The sequence below is a fragment of the Thermobia domestica genome, chromosome 4 (genome assembly GCF_964235325.1).
Source record: "Thermobia domestica chromosome 4, izTheDome1.hap1.1, whole genome shotgun sequence".
NCBI lineage: Eukaryota > Metazoa > Arthropoda > Insecta > Zygentoma > Lepismatidae > Thermobia > Thermobia domestica.
In genome coordinates, this window is record NC_137457.1 from 326742726 (window position 1) to 326758172 (window position 15447).

The 15447-nt window shown below is 36.4% G+C and overlaps 1 protein-coding gene across 1 annotated transcript in view; it reads left to right on the forward strand.

The window, feature by feature from the left end:
• Nucleotides 1–1872: 1872 nt before the first annotated feature.
• LOC145683225 (uncharacterized) overlaps nucleotides 1873–15447 on the forward strand; it is a 114746-nt gene continuing 101171 nt past the window's right edge. The window contains exon 1 of the mRNA XM_081754592.1: nucleotides 1873–2007. The gene's annotated coding sequence lies outside the window, so the exon portion shown is untranslated. The remainder of the gene's footprint in view (nucleotides 2008–15447) is intronic.

The window sequence follows — 15447 nt, forward strand, 5'->3', positions numbered from 1 at the left end:
GAGTTCAAACTAGTATCAAACGCCGCTGCAGTGGGGCGAAAGATATGCCAGGCCTTAAGGAAACATGTCAGGAACTGGGATTACAATTCAGTGTGAGTGGAGAAACCATTCGGCAGCACCTCCGTCAACTTGGAAAGCAGTACATGCTACATGATTTGACTCCGGGCCAGAAGACAACGCGAGCAGACATCTGTGTTTCTTTGCTGTTTCGTCTGAGGAAGGAGCCATTTCTGGACAGAGTGTTGACATGTGATGAGAAGTGGGTCCTGTCCGAAACTCCATGGCGGCGTTATCATTGGTTGCATCCCATGAACCGGTTCCAAAACAGCCGAAACCAGCACTGTACTAGAGAAAGGTCGTCCTGTGTGTTTGGTGGACTACTCGCGGCATCGTGCATTGGGAACTGCTACCAGCTGGTCAGAGCATCAATGCAAATGTGTACTGTCATCAGTTGAGCCACGTTAAAAAAAAAAAACTCAAAACTCTGTAGCCAGCATTTCTAAATCGCAAAGATTTCCTCCTGTTACAAGACAACGCTAAGCCTCACTGACAAGGATGAACCGAGACATCATTCTACGCCTCGGATGGCAAAAAACTGTAGCATCCGCCATACTCCCCGAACAGTGCACCGTCCGATTATCACCTGTTCTGTTCCTTGGACAATCATCTTAGAGAACGCCAGTTCAAACCCCTAGTAGAGGTGCAAAATGCACTTGATACCTTCTTCGCTTCACAGCCCAGCAAACTCTACCGTGATTGGTTCCATGAAGGTCGTCGATACCGATGGTTACTATTTTTGATCTTCTAAGTACGTCTTGGATGGCATATCGATGTTCGAAGGTCGTGGATGAAAAAGCAAGAGAACTTTCTTGGTTACCTTTGTATAACTTGCTTAGTTTGTACAGAAAAGAAAACTCAAAGTGAGTATTCGTTTATGCAGGAGATTTGAAATCTGTTATATAAACATTTGCATTTCTCGAAAATGTTGTTAATGGAAGGGGGAAAAGAGGGTTTCTGTTAATATTTAAATTTAGTTTCGTATTCAGTAAACGTCATTCTTCTTGTGCGAAAAACGAGCAGTTCCGCGTCTTCTGTAATGAACTCTCGTCATTTGCTATGGTAAACCTTTTTAAAATAACACTGAACAGACGAATTCGATTTAAGGGGCCCAGGAATTCGTTTGGAACTTATTTGCTCGTCCGTAGTAAAACCCTTGTCTCACTTCTTTTACAATTTCAGTGGAGCCATTGTAAGTCACAGCGTTTACCGTACAATATAAGTCTTTGCTTCTGAATAAAAATGTCATTTTTACTTTCGAGCGAGGGCAGGATACAACACATAAGATCGTGAAAGAAAATCTAATACGAGATTTCAACGAATTTCCTGGTTATATACAGTTCCTGAACCAGGGGCCGGTAAAGGGGGGAAGTGAACGGGGCCATCGCCCTCCCCCTCCAGAAGAGGAACCTTTTTCTTATTTTATATATAAACAATACCCATCACAGAGTTTGGAACACTTAGAAGTAGCTTTAAGTGGCAGTATTGCAACCCACCGCCCCCCCCCCCAGAAGTCCGTCCTGGATCCGCCCCTGCCCTGAACGAAACTTATGTGATTTGGATTCTTCGTTAAGTTGTAGGACCACGTCAAATATGTAGTCGCTCCTGAAAAGGGTGATAAACATATACTAAACAATTAGTATTATTATTATTATTATTATTATTATTATTATTATTATTATTATTATTATTATTATTATCCAAGGACTTTTTACTGTATAAACAAATTATTTACATCAATACCGTCAGTACATCTGTTGCATTCCAAACTATACCGTGTTGTTTCAGATATCAAGTACAGGGTTGAAGGACGGAGGAAGCGGAAACCACAGACTGATAGGAGACAATCAGTTAGTCGTTTGTGCTCCAGAAGTATGGGCTTCTTATAAACAAGCGGACAAGAATATAAATGGATTTTATCGTATGCCAAAGTTTTCCTCATCGTTTCAGGTAAGAAGCTTATTTTGTTTTTCTTTACCAAAGCAACAGAGGCAGCTTGCTTAAATTATTCAATCTTGATCAGTAGCGTAGTCAGGGTGTGTTTTGGGGGAGGCCAAGTGCTGTTATACGTACACTCATGTCCAAAATTATTGTCGCATGTCTACGAATACGTTGTTGTAGGAATATAATTTTGTAACGAATTCGCCCGTATTTCTTATAATGTTAGTATGTGTATAATCGGGAAAGACATGTATGGGGCAAATTTCATGTCACATAAAGCAGTAAATAAGAACAATAAAACGAAAATTAAACTTTCTTGTGCATTTAGCAACATTTTATTTTACTCATTATAATTTTCGTACTTATAATTCTTTTCCTATGAAATTCACAACAAATATACATTTCCCGATTACACACATAGTATCAGTATTAAAAGTACCCTGCAAAATCAGTATCAAATTATATTCTTACAAGAAGACAGTTATAGATATCCGACAATCATTTTGGACATCACTGTACATATAGAAAAATTACAAACAAAAAATATATAAACATAAAAATATATAAAAAATTACAAATATCAAAGTACCAAAGTACATTGTCGTACCTCTTTGGGGGGTGCGGCCCCTCTTCCCCCCTTCCCTACGCCACTGATCTTGATTTACAACATATGTAATCCTGTCAAATGTTGCGGTTTAGCCGGAACTGTTTCCGATTCACTATATCACTTGTCTGACCAAAAGTCGCTTAGAACTCCCAGTATCCCTGTTTTTTTTCCTCCTCCAAGACATAAGGTAATAACATTCCTACGACTTAAAAAAAAAAAAAACACTGTGTCTATTAAGAGAGCCATAGACGCACACGCTTGCATGACCAACTTACATGAAAGATTTGTTTCATCATCCATTGTTGGAAGAATTTTTTGCCCACACCCGTACCCACTTGCTGTCCAACTTAATAGAAGAAAAGCCTTGGCATTACGAAGGAAAGTCACGTGATTTCTTCCGCTGTCGTGAGTGGCGGACCTAAATATAAAAGACCCAACTTGCATGAACGAGTATATACACTGTAAACATGCACGAAGAACGGCAAAAATCATCATGCATGTTTACAGAAGATTTTAGAAACTTTCAACATTCCTGAATGAGGCCATACACGATCAACTTGCCTGTAGATTCATCATTTTTCATGCATGTTTGAAGGTTTCTTCATGCATCTGTCTGCGTGTATGGTTCCATTTAGTCGTCAATACTCAGGTAATGGCAGTAATCTACTCTCTTTCACTCACTTTGTGTGAGGCTTGACCCGGTTCTTATTTTGATACTTCCGTAGAAAGAAAATGTATACTGAGTGTTAAGATATTTAGTGTAAACGCTTTTAAGATTTCTCTCTCCTTTTCTTTTTCATTCTTCCTTTTAATCTGGGAGTTGTGCATATGTATTGGCTCCACTGGTTGTTAAGTTTCTATCGCTTTCAGATAAAAGGTTGAAACAAAATCTAACACAGGAAAGTGTCGAAAGTGCTCCGGTTGCCTTACTCGATTCTCTACCATTTAACCTCCGAAATTGCCTGAAACAAGCTTAAGCAACAAGAGTAACAAAGTTCCTCAAAAGAGTTTACACCAATGAAAACTTATATATAGTGGTGGACCCAGGATATAATCAAGGGAGGGGCTACACCATAGTTTGCAGCTTTATCCAGTGTAAAGCAGGATTGAAGCCATTTTATCTAGTGTATACCTGAACGTCAAGGGGCTATAGCCCATATAGCCGCCTCTTGGATTTGTGCCTGTATATATATATATATATATATATATATATATATAAAGAGAGATAAAGAGTAAACCTGAAAGATATGCACAAAGTCATTGAGGTGATTCGGGGCCGCGGTGGCTCAGTTGCAGAGCGTTCACCTCTGGTGCACGAGGTCCCGGGTTCAAACCCAGCTCCCGTCAAGTGAACTTTGTCGTGGACAAACACCGTGTGCGTGGGTTTCCTCGGGGTTCTCTCACTTTCTTCATTCCACCATTTCATTCATTACTCATGATCACCGTCTCCTTTAGCCTAACCAGCATAACCATGGGACGTAAAACTCAAAAATGTCATTTCATTTTTTCATTGAGGTGATTCATGACATCAAAAGAAGACAAAAAAAAGTCCTCTTGCACGTTATCGAATTCTGCGTCGTGTACGAGTGACAGGGGTGCCTGCTTGGAATTGACAATCGAATCCTGACAATTGGAACGAAACAGCAAAATGTGCACTAGGGATGGCCAGACGGATCCGGATCTCGGATATCCGGATCTTGGACCCGGATCCAAGTTGCGAAATTTCTGATCCGGATCCGGAATTTCGAATCTTGGACCAGAATCCGGATATCTGGTTCCTCGATCCAGATCCAAAATTTCGAAGTTCAGATTTCATAAGTTCAGATAAGGTTTTGAATATTTTAGGGCTTAGATTCAGACCCAGTACCTAAATATCAATATGTGGAAAATATATATAAAATTAACTGGGTGAATTTTATCTATCTCAGTAGGAAGACAATTCAATTTAAATGACAAGATATTACATCAAAATCTCATTTTCACATTTTTTTGGGATTAGACCACTGTTGCGCACACCCCATCATTTAGTCTTTAGTATATCTTTAAACGTACAAGTATGCCACTTTCATCTCAAGTCAGTAGTTGTATAGATCTGCCTTTTGTTATATATTAATCGAGTTAGGATTAAAATTCGATTGCTTGTGAGACCTATGATAATATTTTCAAATTGAGTTATAACGTTGAACAACTGCATAGTAATACTAGTAGTAGTCCCCCCGTTATGTCCAGCCGAGTCAGCAAAAATTTTTGTGACGTCATAGGTCAAAGGTCAATGACCTTGGCCCGGGGTCAATGACCTAGGGGTACCTAGGACCCCCCCTCTAAATTTTGGCAGGGGTACCATGGCTCACCCCCTAAATTTTGGCAGGGGTACATAGGACCACCCCCCTTAAATTTTGGAAATTGCCAAATCTAAAAATTTGGTATGGTAGCCTAGGACCATAGTATGTACCTCTATCAGTATTGGGTGTCTATGTCGTTCCCTTTCATGGGTAAAAAATTGCCAAAAATTGAATTTTCGGAGGTTTTTGACCTAATTTATCTCCTTGGATGAGGTGTTATTACCCTATATGGTTATATGGGCGTATACAGGGGTCCATTACCTTTCATAAGACATGGGTATATTAATGCACCCCTTGAAAAATTTGGGAGGGGTACCTTAGCCCACCCCTTCAATTTTGGAAATTGCCCAATTTAAACATTGGGTATTATAGTACAGGACCCTAATATGTATCATGATAAATTTGGGTGGTCCACCTCGTCCCCTTTTAGGGGTACAAAATTGCCAAAACTATAAACGTAAGCAATACGTTATACCACGTGTTTGGTTTTCGGCCTAATTTATCTCCTTGGATGAGGTCCTATTACCTTATATAGTTATATGGGCGTATACAGGGGTCCATTCCCTTTCATAAGACATAGGTATATTAATGCACCACTTGAAAAATTTGGGAGGGGTACCTTGGCCCACCCCTTAAATTTTGGAAATTGCCAAATCTAAAAATTGGGTGTGGTAGCCTAGGACCATAGTATGTACATCTATCAGTATTGGGGGTCTATGTCGTTCCCTTTCATGTGTAAAAAAATTGCCAAAAATTCAAATTTCGGGGGTTTTTGACCTAATTTATCCCCTTTGATGAGGTGTTATTACCTTATATGGTTATATGGTCGTATACAGGGGTCCATTCCCTTTCATAACATATGGGTATATTAATACACCCCTTGAAAAATTTGGGAGGGGTACCTTGGCCCACCCCTTAAATTTTGGAAATTGCCCATTTTCAACATTGGGTATTATAGTACAGGACTCTAATATGTATCATGATAAATTTGGGTGCTCCACCTCGTTCCCTTCTAGGGGTACAAAATTGCCAAAATATAAACGTAAGCAATACGTTATACCACGTGTTTGGTTTTTGGTCGATTTTATCCCCTTTGATGAGGTGTTATTATTCTATATAGTTATATGGTCATGTATAGGGGTCCATTACCTTTCATAAGATATGGGTATATTTGTGCACTCCTTTAAAAATTTGGGAGGGGTACCTTGGCCCACCCCTTAAATTTTGGAAATTGCCCAATTTATATATTTGGTATTATAGTACCGGACCCTAACATGTATTATGATAAATTTGGGTGGTCCACCTCGTTCCCTTTTAGGGGTACAAAATTGTCAAAATATAAACGTAAGCAATACGTTGTACCACGTGTTTGGTCTTTTGGTCCAATTTATCCTCTTGGATGAGGTTCTATTACCTTATATGGTTATATGGTTATGTATAGGGGTCTATTCCCTATCATAAGACATAGGTACATTTGTGCACCCCGGGAGGGGTACTTTGGCCCACCCCTTAAATTTTAGAAATTGCTCATTTTATATATTTGGTATTATAGTACTGGACCCTAACATGTATTATTATGATAAATTTGAGTGGTTCACCTCGTTCCCTTTTAGGGGTACGAAATTGCCAAATTTTACTACAACCACGTGTTTGGTATTTTGGTTCAATTTATCCCCTTGGATGAAGTCCTATTACCTTATATGATTATATGGTTATGTATATTGGTCCATTCCCTATTATAAGACATGGGTATATTGATGCACCCCGGGAGGGGTACCTTGGCCCACCTCTTTATTTTGGAAATTGCCCAATTTAAACATTTGGTATAATAGTATAAGACCCTAATATATATTACTATAAATTTGGGTGGTCCATCTTGTTCCCTTTCATGGGTACGAAATTGCCAAATTTTAGTACAACCACATGTTTCGTTTTTGACCTAATTTATTCCCTTGGATGATGTCCTATTACCTAATATGATTATATGGTCTTGTATAGGGTCCATTTTCTATCATAAGACATAGGTACATTGATGCACCCCGGGAGGTGTACCACAGCCAATCCCTTAAATTTTGGAAATTTTTCAATTTAAGCATTCGCTATCATAGTACATGACCTTAATATGTATCATGATAAATTTGGGTGGTCCACCTTGTTCCCTTTCATGAGTAAAAAAAAAAAATTGCCAAAATATAAAGATAAGCAATATGTTGTATCACGTGTTTGGTTTTTGGCCCAATTTATCCCGTTTGATGCGGTCTTATTACCGTATATGTTTATATGGTCATGTATATAGGTTCATTTCATAAGACATGAGTACATTGATGCACCCTTTAAAAATTTGGGAGGGGTATCTTGACTCATCCACTCAGTTTTAGAAATTGTTTAATATAAGCATTTGGTATCTTCGTACAGGTCTTCAATATGTACCACTATAAATTTGAATGGTCCACATCGTTCCCTTTCATGGGTAAAGAACTACCAAAAATCAAATTTCGGAGGTTATTGACCCCTATTTAATACGTTATATGGTTTATTACCTCTATATGTTTATGTTCTCTTTTAAATTTGGGAATTATCAAATAACAAAATTCGGTAAACGTTTTCTAGGACCCATTGGTATTCCTCTTATGACCAAATATTCAAAATTTAAAGGTTATTGACTGGCTTTATTATTGTATAAGTACAGGATTTATTACTTTTTCATAAGACACAGGTGTATTTGTGTACCAATCTTAAATTTTGGGAGGGGTACATTTCTTATTGTCATATCAATAATTGGTAATTGTTCTTTGGGTAAATCATTGTGATCACGTGATCAGTTATTGACCTATGATGGGATTAGGAGTCCAGGACATTGGTACATTTAAACTTTGTAGGATAATTTGAGAATGCGTCATTGGTATTGATTATTACAGCCAAATATAAACGTAAGCAATACGATGTACCACGTGATTGACCTTGATGAGGTAGTGTACAGGGATACATAGCTAACCTTATTGAATCTTATGACTCATAGTCTTAAGGGAATATATGCTACAACACTAGCAAAGTTATTGTTAATGCAATTTGATTGGATGATCACTATCTTTCGTGCAATCTGATTGGTTGATCACTATCTTTCGTGCAATCTGATAGGTTGCTGATTTTCAAATCTTTGCTGCATTCAGTTTTAAGTTTTGTTTAACATTTAAAAATCTTGGTTTCGTTCAACATTTTGCACTCACTGATAAATATGATCAAAACCGTTTATTTGTTAATCGAATAGTTAAAAACCGGATAAAGTTTGACGGTTAACCGTGAAACGTAAAATTTTTTTAGTTTGAAATTTTTTTGTTTGAAATTTTTGTTTGAAAATTCTTGCTTTCAAATTTTTGATTGAATTTTTTGTTTGAAATTTTTTGACAACTTTTGTTTCAAAATTTTTTTGTTTAAAAATTTTTCGTTTGAAATTTTTTAAACTTTTTTCGTTTCAAAATTTTGTTTAAAATTTTTGTTTGAAATTTTTCGTTTCCAAATTTTTTTGTTTGAAATTTTTTGTTTCAAAATTTTGTTTGAAATTTTTTTTCGCTTCAAAATTTTGTTTGAATTTTTTTCGTTTGAAATTGTTTGTTTGAATTTTTTTCGTTTCAAAATTTTGTTTCAAAGATTTTTTGTTCTAAATTTTTGTTTCAAAGTTTGGTTTGACATTTTTAAAAGTTTGTGCACCCATTAGTAAAGAACCGGAACTGTTTAGAACAAAAACCTCTGGCAACATTGTGGTGCAATAGTACACGTCAGAACTTGGGGTTGAACTTGAAATGAAAAAAAAACACAATTCATTGAAATGGATCATTTTATTACACTCCACATACATCCATACCAGATTGTGGTTCTGGATATTGTCGATACAATGTATTTTGAACTTCTTGCACTAGTTTGTCTTTAGCATATAATTTTAATTCCAATTGAAGTCTTTTAAGGTCTAATGCAATATCAATTGGTGGAAACTCAATGTCCATTTGATCACAAATAAACTGTTTATCAATACAGGTATGCACCCACGAACGATGTTGACAACCATCACAATATCTAGATACATGTTGTACAATATGCATGACACATTTTTCAAAATAGTACTTTTTCAGGAATATACTAGTTTTGTTGCACACTTCCACTGCATGTTTCACACACTGAAATACGCTGATGAATTTGTTCCATTCAGTTTGTGTTAGATACACCATGTTACGAGGGACATGGAATGTACTCTTTTTACGTAACAGCACCATCTTCTCTTCGAGGACTGTACGCAGCACCACTTCATGATTTGAGCCTAATGATTTGACTATGGTTACATTTAGCTCATCATGAAAATAATCGTTCATTTGGTCGATTCGTGAACATAATATTTGCCATTCTTCACAGGTCAGTTGTACACCAAATTGTTCTGCTTTGCCCAATCGAATCACAGGTTCAAATGTTCTAGCACTGATACCAATCATCACATGTTTTGTTTGAAATATATTTATTGGATAATAGCTTGCGAAGATGAACTCTTTATCGTTAGAAGTACACATCTTTCCTCCTGAAAAGCACTTGCTCAAATGATTTCGTGGGATGACACTGTATTTGCTGGTTTATAGTTATTGCTGACGTCATGTGCTGACATTTGAATTCATGATTTCATCACAGTTGCTGACGTCATGCCGACCAACCACATTCATACAACTACGGCTGACGTCATTGGAAAGAAATGTGCTGACGTTTGAATTCATGATTTCATCACAATTGCTGACGAATCCGGCTGTGTACTAAATTCAAACTGATGACTTCGACCCAAGAGTCTTTTATAGCATAAAGATACAGATCCAGTATTTAAGAAACGTAACAGTTCTTCTTGTTTTGATGCCTCCATGGGTAAATATCTTGCTGGTAAAATTATATTCTTATCATTTTCAAGCTTCACTACGATTCTTAATCCAAACTCTGTAGGGATCATTTGGCTAGCTAAGATTCTATAAGGTACATTCTGTTGTAAATCAGTAATCTTGGTAAACGATTTCATCACATCACGCGTGTTTAGAAACTGCAGACAAGTAGCCATGATGACGTTATCATGAATACTAACTCGAACGATACTTATATATGATGAAAAACTGATGACGTTGCATAATCATGTTCTGACGTGTACTATTGCACCACAATGTTGCCAGAGGTTTTTGTTCTAAACAGTTCCGGTTCTTTACTAATGGGTGCACAAACTTTTAAAAATGTCAAACCAAACTTTGAAACAAAAATTTAGAACAAAAAATCTTTGAAACAAAATTTTGAAACGAAAAAAATTCAAACAAACAATTTCAAACGAAAAAAATTCAAACAAAATTTTGAAGCGAAAAAAAATTTCAAACAAAATTTTGAAACAAAAAATTTCAAACAAAAAAATTTGGAAACGAAAAATTTCAAACAAAAATTTTAAACAAAATTTTGAAACGAAAAAATTTTAAAAAATTTCAAACGAAAAATTTTTAAACAAAAAAATTTTGAAACAAAAGTTGTCAAAAAAATTTCAAACAAAAAATTCAAACAAAAATTTGAAAGCAAGAATTTTCAAACAAAAATTTCAAACAAAAAAATTTCAAACTAAAAAAATTTTACGTTTCACGGTTAACCGTCAAACTTTATCCGGTTTTTAACTATTCGATTAACAAATAAACGGTTTTGATCATATTTATCAGTGAGTGCAAAATGTTGAACGAAACCAAGATTTTTAAATGTTAAACAAAACTTAAAACTGAATGCAGCAAAGATTTGAAAATCAGCAACCTATCAGATTGCACGAAAGATAGTGATCAACCAATCAGATTGCACGAAAGATAGTGATCATCCAATCAAATTGCATTAACAATAACTTTGCTAGTGTTGTAGCATATATTCCCTTAAGACTATGAGTCATAAGATTCAATAAGGTTAGCTATGTATCCCTGTACACTACCTCATCAAGGTCAATCACGTGGTACATCGTATTGCTTACGTTTATATTTGGCTGTAATAATCAATACCAATGACGCATTCTCAAATTATCCTACAAAGTTTAAATGTACCAATGTCCTGGACTCCTAATCCCATCATAGGTCAATAACTGATCACGTGATCACAATGATTTACCCAAAGAACAATTACCAATTATTGATATGACAATAAGAAATGTACCCCTCCCAAAATTTAAGATTGGTACACAAATACACCTGTGTCTTATGAAAAAGTAATAAATCCTGTACTTATACAATAATAAAGCCAGTCAATAACCTTTAAATTTTGAATATTTGGTCATAAGAGGAATACCAATGGGTCCTAGAAAACGTTTACCGAATTTTGTTATTTGATAATTCCCAAATTTAAAAGAGAACATAAACATATAGAGGTAATAAACCATATAACGTATTAAATAGGGGTCAATAACCTCCGAAATTTGATTTTTGGTAGTTCTTTACCCATGAAAGGGAACGATGTGGACCATTCAAATTTATAGTGGTACATATTGAAGACCTGTACGAAGATACCAAATGCTTATATTAAACAATTTCTAAAACTGAGTGGATGAGTCAAGATACCCCTCCCAAATTTTTAAAGGGTGCATCAATGTACTCATGTCTTATGAAATGAACCTATATACATGACCATATAAACATATACGGTAATAAGACCGCATCAAACGGGATAAATTGGGCCAAAAACCAAACACGTGATACAACATATTGCTTATCTTTATATTTTGGCAATTTTTTTTTTTACTCATGAAAGGGAACAAGGTGGACCACCCAAATTTATCATGATACATATTAAGGTCATGTACTATGATAGCGAATGCTTAAATTGAAAAATTTCCAAAATTTAAGGGATTGGCTGTGGTACACCTCCCGGGGTGCATCAATGTACCTATGTCTTATGATAGAAAATGGACCCTATACAAGACCATATAATCATATTAGGTAATAGGACATCATCCAAGGGAATAAATTAGGTCAAAAACGAAACATGTGGTTGTACTAAAATTTGGCAATTTCGTACCCATGAAAGGGAACAAGATGGACCACCCAAATTTATAGTAATATATATTAGGGTCTTATACTATTATACCAAATGTTTAAATTGGGCAATTTCCAAAATAAAGAGGTGGGCCAAGGTACCCCTCCCGGGGTGCATCAATATACCCATGTCTTATAATAGGGAATGGACCAATATACATAACCATATAATCATATAAGGTAATAGGACTTCATCCAAGGGGATAAATTGAACCAAAATACCAAACACGTGGTTGTAGTAAAATTTGGCAATTTCGTACCCCTAAAAGGGAACGAGGTGAACCACTCAAATTTATCATAATAATACATGTTAGGGTCCAGTACTATAATACCAAATATATAAAATGAGCAATTTCTAAAATTTAAGGGGTGGGCCAAAGTACCCCTCCCGGGGTGCACAAATGTACCTATGTCTTATGATAGGGAATAGACCCCTATACATAACCATATAACCATATAAGGTAATAGAACCTCATCCAAGAGGATAAATTGGACCAAAAGACCAAACACGTGGTACAACGTATTGCTTACGTTTATATTTTGACAATTTTGTACCCCTAAAAGGGAACGAGGTGGACCACCCAAATTTATCATAATACATGTTAGGGTCCGGTACTATAATACCAAATATATAAATTGGGCAATTTCCAAAATTTAAGGGGTGGGCCAAGGTACCCCTCCCAAATTTTTAAAGGAGTGCACAAATATACCCATATCTTATGAAAGGTAATGGACCCCCATACATGACCATATAACTATATAGAATAATAACACCTCATCAAAGGGGATAAAATCGACCAAAAACCAAACACGTGGTATAACGTATTGCTTACGTTTATATTTTGGCAATTTTGTACCCCTAGAAGGGAACGAGGTGGAGCACCCAAATTTATCATGATACATATTAGAGTCCTGTACTATAATACCCAATGTTGAAAATGGGCAATTTCCAAAATTTAAGGGGTGGGCCAAGGTACCCCTCCCAAATTTTTCAAGGGGTGTATTAATATACCCATATGTTATGAAAGGGAATGGACCCCTGTATACGACCATATAACCATATAAGGTAATAACACCTCATCAAAGGGGATAAATTAGGTCAAAAACCCCCGAAATTTGAATTTTTGGCAATTTTTTTACACATGAAAGGGAACGACATAGACCCCCAATACTGATAGATGTACATACTATGGTCCTAGGCTACCACACCCAATTTTTAGATTTGGCAATTTCCAAAATTTAAGGGGTGGGCCAAGGTACCCCTCCCAAATTTTTCAAGTGGTGCATTAATATACCTATGTCTTATGAAAGGGAATGGACCCCTGTATACGCCCATATAACTATATAAGGTAATAGGACCTCATCCAAGGAGATAAATTAGGCCGAAAACCAAACACGTGGTATAACGTATTGCTTACGTTTATAGTTTTGGCAATTTTGTACCCCTAAAAGGGGACGAGGTGGACCACCCAAATTTATCATGATACATATTAGGGTCCTGTACTATAATACCCAATGTTTAAATTGGGCAATTTCCAAAATTGAAGGGGTGGGCTAAGGTACCCCTCCCAAATTTTTCAAGGGGTGCATTAATATACCCATGTCTTATGAAAGGTAATGGACCCCTGTATACGCCCATATAACCATATAGGGTAATAACACCTCATCCAAGGAGATAAATTAGGTCAAAAACCTCCGAAAATTCAATTTTTGGCAATTTTTTACCCATGAAAGGGAACGACATAGACACCCAATACTGATAGAGGTACATACTATGGTCCTAGGCTACCATACCAAATTTTTAGATTTGGCAATTTCCAAAATTTAAGGGGGGTGGTCCTATGTACCCCTGCCAAAATTTAGGGGGTGAGCCATGGTATCCCTGCCAAAATTTAGAGGGGGTGGTCCTAGGTACCCCTAGGTCATTGACCCCGGGCCAAGGTCATTGACCTTTGACCTATGACGTCACAAAAATTTTTGCTGACTCGGCTGGACATAACGGGGGGACTACTACTATACTGCATATTTTCTTTGTCCGACATTCGAAATTAATGTAGTCTATCTTATACAGTCGGCTCTTATGATAATGCAATGATCTGAACTCCTGGAGCATTACGCTAAAATCATGGATGTACTTGAATTTTCTTCATTATTTCTGTCTTTTTTTATTACTAGCAAAATAAATATCATAAGCGGTATTTTACATAATATATAGACGCAGATCAGTCAGTTGATTGCCTAAAGTTTACCGCAAAGCTATTACATCTCTAAGACACTAGCGGTCTTAGAACAAAATCCATGGCTTTCCCATAAAATCTTAAATCTCTGTATATAAAAAGGGCATAGTCCTGAGTGACTGAGTTAGTGAGTGACAGATCACCGTACAGGCCAAATCAATTAAGCTAGAAACTTGAAATTTGGACAATAGGTAGGATCTGTGACGTAGGATACCACTAAGGAAGGACTTTGGGAAATTCGACGAGGAAGGGGGAAATGGGGTGGAAAATATTTCAATAAAATGGCTATATCTCCGAGATTCTTGACGTTAGATACTTCAAATTTTGGTATTTGGGTTTCTCATTGAAAATAAGTTGATGCTTGTTTAAGTGTTTTTTGATATATAAACTAGAAGGGGAAGGAAAGATGTAGAAAGTGAAAAAAGGGTGGAAATTGCAATTATTGCAATTAGTATAATAATATGCCTATACCTCGGAAACTTAAAGGGTTAGAAACATGGAATTTGGTATTTGGACTTCTCACTTAAAATAATTAGATACGTATTTCAATGTTTTTTAAAATATGTGACCCAAAAGGGAAGAACAAGGGCGGGAAGAAAATTAAGTGGGGATTAATTGTATTAATATGTTCGATCCTTTAAGGTTACAGACTTGAAATTTGGTATCTGCATTTCTCATTGAAAATAATTTGACATATGTTTCAGTGTTTTTTGATGTTTAAGTAAAAAGGAAAAGAAAAGAGATGGAAAGGAAAAAGGGTGGGGATTGTAATTATTATAATAACATGTCGATATCTGGGACCCTCTGAAGGTTAGGAGCATATAATTTGGTATTTGGACTTTTCATTTGAAATAATTAGATATATACTTAAGCGTTTTTTTTATGTATGTCTTAGAAGGGAAGAAAAGGGGCGGGAAGAAAAGATTTTTATATCTTGGAATTCTGGAATGTTAGAGAAATGAAACTTGTTATTTGAACAAAAATTCGTTAAGTTTGCAGGCGTATGCTATGCGAGGCCGTAGACCGAGCAAATATGTGGGATGGGGGGGGGGGAAGCCCCCACGTACCCGCGCTGAAATTCGGTATATCTCGGGATACCGGAATGTTATTACATACAACTTGACATTTGAACTGAGATTCGGTATGGTTGTAGGTTTGCGAGGTGCGAGGCCGTAGGCCGATCAAATGAGATATCAGAG